Genomic DNA, 12,558 nt, shown 5'->3' with positions numbered 1-12,558 from the left:
TTCTTCCATCAGCGTATCATCATTATTTCGCAAGACTGAAAGACTGATTCCATAAGTTACGAATAATTACAATTTTTTTGTCAATGCGTGGCACAATGTTGGTGAGATTACAGGCAGTGAAATGAATCTATGAAGATATTCCTCACGTAGTCTACCCACTGCACACGTTCTTTGCACTTGTGCACCGTGTATGCATGACAGTAAAAGAGAGAGACATACAGATGACAAACGCTTAAATATCACATATAACGCTCCATCTGAGTTTTAGGTAGTTCCCGCAACAGCCTACAAATTGCTTCATTATTCACTTCGCAACAATAAACGACCTAAATTACAGTGCAACAGAACAGTAACTACGTCACGGCTACTACACTGCTGTAGAGCCTACACATTGATATTATTATTATTATTATTATTATTATTATTATTATTAATGGCAGTGGCAATTTGTTTCAGTTCATAAATAAGGACTCCAGTTGTCAAGTGATTCATACGGAGTAGACCTAAGTGTAGTGCACACATTTTAAATTGATTTTAAATGGTGTGGATGAAGTACAGGGTGACAATTATTGAACTATATGAAATAAAATCGTCACAACTTCTGAACGGTTTGCGTAAGAACGTTCAAAATGTACGGTTGGTCGCGGGGCATGATGGGAATTAGTACGTGCATAGTTTGGTTTAGCCCACTTTCATTTGGATGGGTTCATCAACAAGCATAATTGGCGCATTTGGGGGACTGAGAATCAGATTTCACGATCTAAAAGTCTCTTCGCTCTCAACGGATGAGGTGTGGTGTGGTGTGCAATGCCCAGTCACAGAACAATCGGTGCGATATTCCTTGATGACACAGTGACTGCCGAGCGGTACGTGAAGGTTTTGGAAGATGATTGCATCACCATTATCCCAAGTGACCCTGATTTCGATAAAATGTGGTTCGTGCAAGATGGGGCTCGACCCCATCGAAATAGGAGAGTGTTTAATGTCCTAGAGGAGCACTCTGGGGACCGCGTTCTGGCTCTGGGTTACTCACAGGCCACTGGCATGGGCCTTGATTGGCCGCCGTATTCTTCGGATTTGAACACGTGCGACTCCTTTTTGTCGGACTATATTAAAGACAAGGTGTACAGCAATAACCCCAAAACCATTGCTGAGCTGAAAACACCTATTCAGGAGGTCAAGGACAGCATCGATGTGCCGACTCTTCAGCGGGCGATGCAGAATTTTGCTATTCGTCTCCGCCACATCATCGACAACGATGGCAGGCATATCTAACACGTCATAATCTAAATCCGAATATCTATAGTGACGTTTACAAGTTGAATGAAATATGCGCACGCCGTTGTTTGTAACTAATTTACTTTTCTTTTTTATATAGTTCAATAATTTAACCCTGCAAGTGTCGCAAGGGAGATAAGTGTTGCAGAAGCAGCATGTTTTGTAACAAGCGGCTACTCTCAATTTGGATAGTTAACATTTACTTCTGAGGAGCTGTAAGTACCGGTCGTGATGCACAGAAAATTACTCCATCACTCTATAAAGATACTTGTTAGAAGCAAACAGCACCAATTGTCTCTTTTACTCTTAGTTCACGCTTTAAAAAAAAAAAAAAAAAAAAAAAAACCACACACACACACACACACACACACACACAAACACACACACACACACACACACACACACACACACAAAGAAGCGAAATATCATGTACTGAATAATGAAAAGGTTCAAAGAAAATTCTTTTCCATTCTAAAGTTTCATTAGGCGCTAACGATGATGATGGTGAGGAATCGGAGGATTTAGCGCACAGGAATAGCCAATATCTGATTGCCCTTGGGTACAGCAAGTGTACAGGCAGTACAGAAGTCACGATCCACATGATAGAGCGCTGCTGTGATTATGCGTGTTACCGACACGTCAGTCTTCACTGTTCTACGTAACTGTGTTCCCAGTAGCTAATTGTAGGCGCGCGCACGCGCGTGTGTGTACGTAAGGACACAGCCGATTTCATTACCTGGAAGATGCTATCTACAAAGCGTGAGGCGCCCACGTTCAGACATTTTGAATACCACGTTGCAACGCGAGGCACGATGGATCAACTCTTCCTCTACCATGCAGTGCGCTGCTCGCAAAAAAAAAAAAAATAATAATAATGCTTTCCCATTCAAATTCGATTTGCACACGCTTTCACATCCAAGGATTCCTGCACCACGAGGTAAAACTCACTCCTAACTGCCATTCCTTTTCATGATGCAAGTACTCTCTCTTCAGTGATCTATCAACAGGGTCGATATGGGCGGGAAGGCCTCTCTAAAATTATGCGATTCGTTTTGAGTATGCTAGAACAATATGAACAGCAGCGAAGCATTTCCATGCACCGCAAATCCATACTGTGTTAACGAGAACAAGATATCGGTATCGCAAAACAGCTGCCAACCTTCCTTCTTCCGCTGACGTCAACCTGACATCATCTCAACGAAATTCATAGGAGGATACAAAGTTCTTGACTGCAGTACATACAGTACACAAAAGCGTGGGATTGGCATGTTCCTCTGGAGTACTTATTGAAGAGCCCTGCACTTGTCCACGATCATATTCCATAATGCCAGTACCTACTCGCAATAAACAAGTAGTGTCACAAACACGCTTGCATTGTGTTAGAAACGGCTGGCCGCAATTTTTCAGTCCAACGCTTACGATCCAAGTGTTAAGGTGTAAGAGGACGTCAGGCGCTAAAAGGAGTTGTGCAGTATGTTGTGGGTCTTGTCTACAATGCTTTTTAATGAAGCACTGTATATGCACTGTCGTAGTTGCCCATTCATCGACAGCGGTAATTCGGCCCACTTTCACGTCTATCCAGATGCGAGAATTATAACGAGTTTTCGGATAAGAGTGCCACATACGGTCGTCGCGTGTGACATCACAACATTGCAATGGGGCCTGTCTAACCGTGATGACGCCAGAAGATATCTAAATAGTATTACTTCCAGGCTGAATACGAAGCTCATTCCTAAGGGGATAAATGCCGATACGAAGTCATTTGCTTGATATATTATAATTCCCGCCCTCGCCCGCAATGAGAACCAGTACCACCATAGGATGCAGAGTACCATGTCGAGAACATACGGGAACTGCTGGCAACAAGGACTGACCACTTCCTCTGGACGGCGCCGTCGAGACTTGGTTCTTGTCTGCGCAGAGTATATGCGACTCGTACAGAAAGCCTAGGGCAAGCGAGTAACGACAACGTCCATACACATTTTAACGTCGTTCGGATAACAGCCAGCAGCACGGAAGCGATGTGCGTCTACGGCAACGCCACTGATTCAAAAGGAGAAATGTAGTTACCGACGAACATAATTATACAGTTCAAACTCTAGTGAACTCCAAAAGGTCAACATCCGTACTTTCCGGTAAAGGAAAGGAGAAAGAAAAATTCCAACTACCGTTTATTTCAGTAGCAGACAAAAAATGCAAGGCATTTTGAACTGACACCGTTTTGATCCTACTAAATTATCCAGAATTGTCGTTATACGTCAAAGCATCTGCAGGATAGACTGCAACCAGCTCGCAATATGAACAATGTGAACTGTGTTGACTTCCATTCTGCCGCAGAGGGTCCACTACTGGAAGAAGTGCACTTCGTGCGGCAGATCCGCGCGGCTGCCATGGCCGGTCACTTAACGTAATCACTTAACGTAATCCTGTCCACGTTTCTACGGCAACAGCGAAGTGTAGCCGCAGTTCTGGGCGATTGTGGTTTACCGTAAGTGTTGCCAGCAGACCTTTGCTCTTAGCGATTGATAGTCTGCAGCTGGGACCGTCTCTCGCTGAATGGAGTATAGGGCATGTTTGTCAAACTTAACACGTGCGCTGGTTTACACATCAAATGGAGGACCATACGACAGGAGTGTGGTCAGTAATTCAGCATGAGAACTGGGAGTTACAATCGGACAAATGGCGATCTTTTATCGAAACAGTAATTGTAGAAGTGCGGTTATTAGGGCGATAGGTAGGCAACTGGATATGGCTTTTCACTAAAAGTCCAAACCGGAACATCTCTGACTCAGATAAGTCTTCCTGAATGCACAGACATTCCAAAAATTTCAGAGGTTCCGAAGAGCCAGGTTTTAAGACCGCAGAAAATATACGAGCTGTTTATGCAGCTTGCTGAATCATATTTCTCGGGCGGAATGTAATTCTCGCCTCTGTAAATCCCTCGCGTACGAAAAGAATCTGTAATGAGTCGTGTCGCATCTTTCAACATGGGAGCTTAGAACCCTGCACTCCATGCTGACTGCGTATACCATTTCAGAGAAAAGGGGGAGGGGGAGGGGGAGGGGGGAGGGGGAGGGGGAGAGAGAGAGAGAGAGAGAGAGAGAGAGAGAGAGAGAGAGGTGTAGTAGTAGTTGTAGCCCTACTGCTTCTAAGTAAGACTTTCGCTATTTGCTCAGTAGTGTGGAACAAAATCAAATGTTTTCGATTTCATTCATGGTGTAGTATAATACTTTTTGCTGTGTGAAGTGACTTTAACCTGTGCTGAAAATAGGTATCTCTTAAAACGGATTATCTACACAATCTACATGAAGTCATCCCTACTCCTCCATTAGCTGCCCGACCGGTGTTAAAAGTGAGGAATTCAAATTCACGGCTCTCTCCACAATATGATGATTTGTAATTAACATCGGCATAGAACAGTTTTCGTGATTATCAATAAATGGCTCTTTCCTTGCAAGGCGATATTTGGAATGTTATGCAAAACCTCTGTTCGTAGGATCGCACAATAGTGGCACAGTGATGGAGGTAGAGAGCACTTTAGCCAAATTGCGGGATGGTTTCTTTAAAAATGCCATGGCCGATACCTGTCCATTGTCAGCAGGACACATGTTAAAGCTATTATAAATAAAGGAATGGATACTGAAGAATAAAACTGTTACGTGTTTACGCCAGTGACACAACATGAACTATTTAATTATATGTTTTATTTCCAATACGAATACTGTGTCAATGGTTACTAACTGACAACCTCAGCTGCCGACAGGTATTGTTGTTATACTTCGATGTGGACAGCTGAAAATGTGTGCCCCGACCGGGACTAGAACCCGGGATCTCCTGCTTACATCGCAGACGCTCTGTCCATCTCAGCCACCGAGGACACAGATGAATAGCGCGACTCCAGGGACTTATCCCTTGCACGCTTCCCGCCAAAGCGTGTGCGAGTAACGAGTGGGTGGGCAAATGTCTATAAGGTACAATACATATGTAGAATTGTGGACAGTTGGGAATGTGAGTCTCACGGGAAGCGTGAAAGGGATAAGTCCCTGCAGTCGCGCTATTCATCTGTGTCCTCGGTGGCTGAGATGGACAGAGCGACTACCATGTAAGCAGGAGATCCCGGGTTCGAGTCCCGGTCGGGGCACACATTTTCAGCTGTCCACATCGAGGTATAACAACAACACCTGTCGGCAGCTGAGGTTGTCAGTTAGTCACCATTTATTCCAGGGAAAAGCTGCACGGTCATCAACAGTAACTGTTCTTTCGATAACTAGTTACTGTCTTCGTATATGAATACTGTGTCGCCCAATTTTTGCAATATTCCGAATATGAGGAACCTTATCGACCAAAGTGTTAAGGTGAAAAAGTATTTTTACTACGGAAAGATGCAGCGAGGATTTTGCGTAAAGTTGATAACGGAATACCTTGTAGAAGCTGTTTCACGGATTAACGGTTTGTTACATTTACAGGGACTGGAAAAAAAAGTGAAACATGGCGGAAAGGGCGTGCTTGGTATAAATGCAGAAGCAGGTTGCGCTGTTGTATTTGACAGCGAACGCGGTTCCTGTGCGAGTCCTCAGTACGTTGGAGCTGTCAGCCATGGTAAGAGCAATATTATTCTGTACAGTTTCGAGTAGATTATGTCGGAGCTGAGTGAACTGGAACGTGGGCGGACTGTTTGTACACGTGTGGTGGATCCTTCCGTAACCAATGAAGCCGAAGTGTTTGCTGTTTCAAGAGGCACCAATCGAAGATTTATACCGCGTACAGCGAAAGCGGAGAAACATCATCCGCTGAGTCACAACGCGGACGGAAGTGTGTGTTGATCGACCGTGATAGACAGTCACTGAAGACGAATGTGACGTAAAATGAGAACACGACAGCTGCAAAAGTCACGCCGGAACTGAATGTCGGACTCGCGGACATTGTCAGCACCAAAACAACACGAAGGTAACTCCATAAACAGGGAGTTACGCATCGTGCAGGACAGATTTTGTGAGCACGAGGATGAATAGCAGCGCAACGCTCCTGGCCGCCACATGCACCAGGTCTCAATATTATTGAGCCTCCGTGGTCTACTCTGGACTGAAGGGTGTGCCATCGCTGTGAATACTCTCAGACGGTGCATCGCTGTGTACAGGGAGCAGAATGGAGCTGTACAGTCTGGTGCACAAATCCGAAACGAGTTACCGTTACACATCAGACAGGGAAATGAAAATCCCCAAACACAGTACTCAAAAACAAAGTAGAAGAGTATGTCATTAGACACACCTAAAACTCAGGGTTGTCCATTCCCCACATTTCCAATGCTCCCATTAAGCAGTATACAGACAGATGGATGTGCTGCACAAAGATACTTAAATGCTCTGTTTGAAGCATTTGGTTGAAACAGTAGCTGAATAGTGTAAGAGGACGAACATGGCTCTCTTGCAAGTGTCTTTTTGCCTCATAATATCCATATAAGTGGGGATTTCGATAAGTAATGCAACACATTTTTTTCTCCGCCAATTTCCGTTCAAAAAATGTGGAACTTTTTGTGTGGCATCGTGCAATATTCCCGGTTCAGCCTCTACAGTTTCACCAAGTTTCGATACATCGTGGCGCTATACGATCCCTTCAAACTGACGTCTGTAACGAAGGTGAGCTCCAAGCAGGGAGCCGTCACCGAGTTTCTTTTGACGGAAAACCACATATTAATGGCTCTGAGCACTATGGGACTTAACATCTATGGTCATCAGTCCCCTAGAACTTAGAACTACTTAAACCTAACTAACCTAAGGACATCACACAACACCCAGTCATCACGAGGCAACCACATATTCATAAGCGCTTGAGAATCTCTCCGGACATCTAGCAGTGAACAAAAGCACGATGAGTCACTGGACGAAGCGGCTGTCATCGCGACAAGGTCGCGCAAACCTGTCCTATCTCCCACGTGCCGGCCGGCCGCACACCGCTGTCACCCCAGCGATGCTGGAACGTGCGGACACTCTCATTCGAGGTGATGGACGGATCACAATCGAACACCTCGCTGCACAAGTGGACGGCTCTGTCAGTACCGCTGACACACTCGTCCACCACCTGGGGCACTCAGTGTGCGCCTGCGGGGTTCTTCGCCTCCTAACAGAAGACCACAGAGAGCAAAGAAGGACCGTCTGTGTGGAACTGCTTACGCGCGACAATTTTTGGTACGACAACGTCATAGGCGATGAAACAGGCGTTCATCACTTCGAACCAGAAAGAAAACGGCAATCCGTGGAGTGGCGTACCCCCCCCCCTCCCCCCCCCCCCTCCCCGCCGCGAAGATAAAGTTCTAAGCCGCATCTTCAGCCCGTAAAATCATGGCGACTGTTTTATGGGACTCTGTAAGGGTCGTTCTGCTTGATATCCTCCCTTATGGTGCAACGATCATCCCTCAAGTGTATCTTGCTACCCTCGGGAAACTGAAGAAACTACTTCAATGTGTCCGTCGTCACAAAAATGCATACAAACTACTTCTCCATGACAAGGCAAGGCCTCTGCACGTGTCTGCGCAACGCGAGAGGATCTCACAAAACTTCACTGGACTGTTCTTCCTCTTCATTTGACTGTTCCCTACAACCCGGATCTCGCACCTTCCGATTTCCATCTGTTCGGTGCAACGGAGGATGTACTCCGCGGGAAGTAGTATTTGGGTGATGGGGAGGTCGTTGGTGCAGCAAGACGCTGGTACGATGCGGGCAGACAGGTCCCCCCAGTACAGGTGGCGTGACGCCGTCGCATTGGACGGAGATTGTGTTGAAAAATGGGCCAGGTGCGAGTACAACTACCGCACTGAAGGTTCCCTACAAACTTCATTATGTACACTACTGCCCATTAAAATTGCTACACCAAGAAGAAATGCAGATGATAAACGGGTATTCATTGGACAAATATATTATACTAGAACTGACATGTGACTACATTTTCACGCAATTTCGGTGCATAGATCCTGAGAAATCAGTACCCAGAACAACCACCTCTGGCCGTAATAACGGCCTTGATACGCCTGGGCATTGAGTCAAACAGAGCTTGGATGGCGTGTACAGGTACAGCTGCCCATGCAGCTTCAACACGATACCACAGTTCAACAAGAGTAGTGACTGGCGTATTGTGACGAGCCAGTTGCTCGGCCACCATTGACCAGACGTTTTCAATTGGTGAGAGACCTGGAGAATGTGCTGGCCAGGGCAACAGTCGAACATTTCCTGTATCCAGAAAGGCCCGTACAGCACCTGCAACGTGCGGTCGTGCATTATCCTGCTGAAATGTAGCGTTTCGCAGGGATCGAATGGAGAGTAGAGCCACGGGTCGTAATACATCTGAAACGTAATGTCTACTGTTCAAAGTGCCGTCAATTCGAACAATAGGTGACCGAGACGTGTAACCATCACGCCGGGTGATACGCCAGTATGATGACGAATACACGCTTTGAATGTGCGTTCACCGCGATATCGCCAAACAGGGATGTGACCATCATGATGCTGTAAACAGAACCTGGATTCATCCGAAAAAATGACGTTGTGCCATTCGTGCACCCAGGTTCGTCGTTGAGTACACCATCGCAGGCGCTCCTGTCTGTGATGCAGCGTCAAGCGTAACTGCAGCCATGGTCACAGAGCTGATAGTCCATGCTGCTGCAAACGTCGTCGAACTGTTCGTGCAGATGGTTGTTGTCTGGCAAACGTCCCCATCTGTTGACTCTGGGATCGAGACGTGGCTGCACGATCCGTTACGGCCATGCGAATAACATGCCTGTCATCTCGACTGCTAGTGGTACGAGGCCGTTGGGATCCAGCACGGCGTTCCGTATTACCCTCCTGAACCCACTGATTCCATATTCTGCTAACAGTCACTGGATCTCGACCAACGCGAGCAGCAATGTCGCGATACGATAAACCGCAATCGCGATAGGCAACAATCCGACCTATATCGAAGTCGGAAACGTGATGGTACGCATTTCTCCTCCTCACACGAGGCAATACGACAACGTTTCACCAGGCAACGCCGGTCAATTGCTGTTTGTGTATGACAAATCGGTTGGAAACTTTCCTCATGTAAGCACGTTGTAGGTGTCGCCACGGCGCCAACGTTGTGTGAATGCTCTGGAAAGCTAATCATTTGCATATCACAGCATCTTCTTCCTGTCGGTTAAATTTCGCTTATGTAGCACGTCATCTTCGTGGTGTAGCAATTTTAATGGCCAGTAGTGTAAGTAGGGTTGCTCATAGTAAGGTCCAGTTTCACTTTGCCCAATGCATACAATTCTCCCTCCCACTCGCAGCCTTTTTTTAAGAGCGTTACCTACATATATCTTTAAGAACGTCAGAGATAAGCAACAACCTTGTAGGAGCCTTGTTAACTATAATCTGTTCTGACAGACGGTTACCTACTGTAACACTACTTATATAATGATTATAAAGCTGATTCACGAAGGGATATAAATTTCAGAAACTTTTCTGTATTCCAATGCTACACATACTTTTTAATGGCTCACTCATAACATACGGATGTGAAGCGTGGACTCTGGGAAAGGCAGACAAAAAGAGACTGGAAGCAATGGAAATGTTTGTAACGCCGGAAATGCATATCCTCCTATTTCCATCTATTGCACTGCAAATATTTTTCCTTATTTTGTTACCTGAAGATATAACATTTCTGTGTCTTTGTATATTGTAATTGTTTTACTATTTGTATATTTATGCATTTATATCGATGTATAATTGGTTTGTTTTGTAAATATTATTTGTATTTTTACGCTGGTCTTGCCTAGGGAAAACTATGTTATCGAACGATTACATCGACAGGTCGTGTGGAGAACCAAAGTGTTTAGGATCTTCGTAGTGTTAACTCGGCCGCGTGGAGCGCGGGCAGAGCGGAGTCTGGCGGATATAGGTCGGCGGAGCGGGTGTGTTGTGTGACGCTCCCGCGAGTTGCTGCGCTTTCGGGGTTTGGCAGCATGTAATTGCGCTCGACATGGTGTCGCGGACGGGAAGCGTTAGCTGGCACACATCAAGAGCCCGTTTCGGCTGGAGACCGTGTCGAGAAGAAGGCGCGCCAACATCCAGCTTCTGCAACAGCGACGGCCGACAATGAGTGACTGTCGCCACCTCCTCGATCGACGACTTCAAACCTTCAATCAACCAACAAGGAAGGCTCGTAGCACGTAAAATTTTAGAACTGTATGGCAGACCTCAGCTTTTCAAACTGTTAAATTTTTCTCACTAAATTACAGCAACGTAGCATGAACCTTTGTTCCTCATTGTCCCAATTGCGTTACCAAGCAGGGTCCCTTCCTTTTCCGGAATGAACCCGAGTGTCGTTGAAATTCAAACGCCAGCATTAAAGTAATATCACCGATTTCACTGCTTTAATTTCAAAGTTCAGTTAATTGATTCATAGCTGGCTACAATTTTTAGATTACACAAGCACAAATTAAGAGTTCGAGTTTTGTTACCGTATTTTAGCTTGCCTGTGACTGCAGCTCAGCTTGGTACGTACTAAATTTTACTGTGTTAATTGTTCAGAATCATTTAATTCAAGTTCAAAGTTAAATCTCTTATTTCTAAATTGCGTAGAGTCAAGTTGCTTTTGAAATGATTGTTGAGGTAGCCCAAGACGAACCGTATTTTACTGAATTTCGATGTGCTTCAGAAACAAAGCTCACTATTAATTTCAGTCACTAAATTAACTTTCAATTTTCCGGTTTTATTAATTCCTTTGCTAAATTAAGTAAGAGTGTAGTGAAATTTATTACTTCTGACAAACTTTCAGTTTTCACACTACACGTGTCAACCTTCAGTTGCCACGCTTCTAGTGCTAATTATATGTGCAATAGCCTTCCTTTTTCAGTTACTATAGCAATTGTCCATAGGACTGGCGACCTAATTTTCCCCAAATCTCAAATATCTTATTACCGCTAGTTAATTGTTAACGTAACGGCCGCACATTTACATTCTTTATTAACTTTACCCCTTTTCAAAATTAATTTCCACCAGTTTCATTTGCATTTTTCCTTTCATTTAGATGTAACCCATTCCTCCCTCTTAGCGACAGATTAACTTCGGTGACGATTGCTTTTCCCAAATTTCCATTAGGTACACGCGGTTTAAATTTTCACTGTCATTAAGGTCGATAAGTGAGGGGGAGGTTACATGTTGATACGGAGAAGAATACGGAAAACAAGCTGGGTAGATAGAAAAAGTAATGAACATGTCTTAAGAGAAGTGAATGAGAACAGAACGCTGCTCAATTATATAGGAAGAAGAAAATCAAAAATGATAGGGCACATAATGAGATACAACCAGTCCCTAAAGAATGTATTTGAAGGAAAGGTTTTAGCGAAAAAACCAAGATCCAAGTCAAGAGCAACGTATTTTAATAACATCAAAGAAAATTTGGGGATAAAATCGTATGAAGAATTGAACAGGATGACAATGGAGAGAGGGACGTGGATAAATCGACAAGGCACAGCCTTTAGTTTATGACGACGACTCATAAGCCTTCCTCACATCGATAAATATTATGTGCTTCTCACTTCCACAAGCTGTTACCTTTTTTTTTTTTTTTTGCTAACTGTTTGAGGCAGAATATAAATGTTTCGATTCATTCCTGGACAAGGAACTGAATAGACACAAGGGAAACATCGATGTTGGAGGTTTATTAAATTGCACTTCGTGAAAATATAAAGTAAAGCCAGTTCATTTGTTTTTCATTATAACGCTGAATGTACAGATTCTCCAAATGGATTATCAAAAACAAGTAAAGAACAAGCACCTAATTACTATTAGTGATGTAATCGTCGATTTGTAGTGTTTATTACCTTATTATTTCCGTAGCGTCCATGGGTTAAAATTATTCTATCCTGCGGATGACTACATAAAATGTGGAGGGACGACCTAACCGGAGAGGCACTTTAATTTATTCTCATTCTCTGCTAGTATTCGCATTTTCGTTTCTTAGCGTAAACGTTTTGAGTTTCTGCGAAATAAAATATGCCGACCAGAAGAGGACGCCTTATTTATGATACGAAGTTGCTCTCTTTTTAGGTCTTGGATTTCCTACTTTTCGTTGAACAAAAAGGCCTTGTTCTTTACACTTCCACTCAATAGGGTTCCCACTTCACTGGTGCGTGGCCTATGAGCAGTGGCAAATTACATGCTCGTTGCGTGAGGCTGGAGGCAGGTTGCCTCACTGTTTACTACCGTGACTGGGAAGTCGATGTGGCGTTTGCGGAACGGCTCACCTGGTAGCGAAGACGCATGC

General features: G+C 44.5%; 1 protein-coding gene across 1 annotated transcript in view; it reads right to left on the bottom strand.

The window, feature by feature from the left end:
* Nucleotides 1–12,558, bottom strand: part of LOC124794952 (leishmanolysin-like peptidase) — a 564,236-nt gene that overhangs the window by 91,521 nt on the left and 460,157 nt on the right. The window lies entirely within an intron of this gene.

Source organism: Schistocerca piceifrons, chromosome 4 (assembly GCF_021461385.2).
Source record: "Schistocerca piceifrons isolate TAMUIC-IGC-003096 chromosome 4, iqSchPice1.1, whole genome shotgun sequence".
NCBI lineage: Eukaryota > Metazoa > Arthropoda > Insecta > Orthoptera > Acrididae > Schistocerca > Schistocerca piceifrons.
The sequence above is the reverse complement of the archived record's forward strand: the minus strand, read 5'-3'. Positions and strand labels throughout refer to the sequence as shown.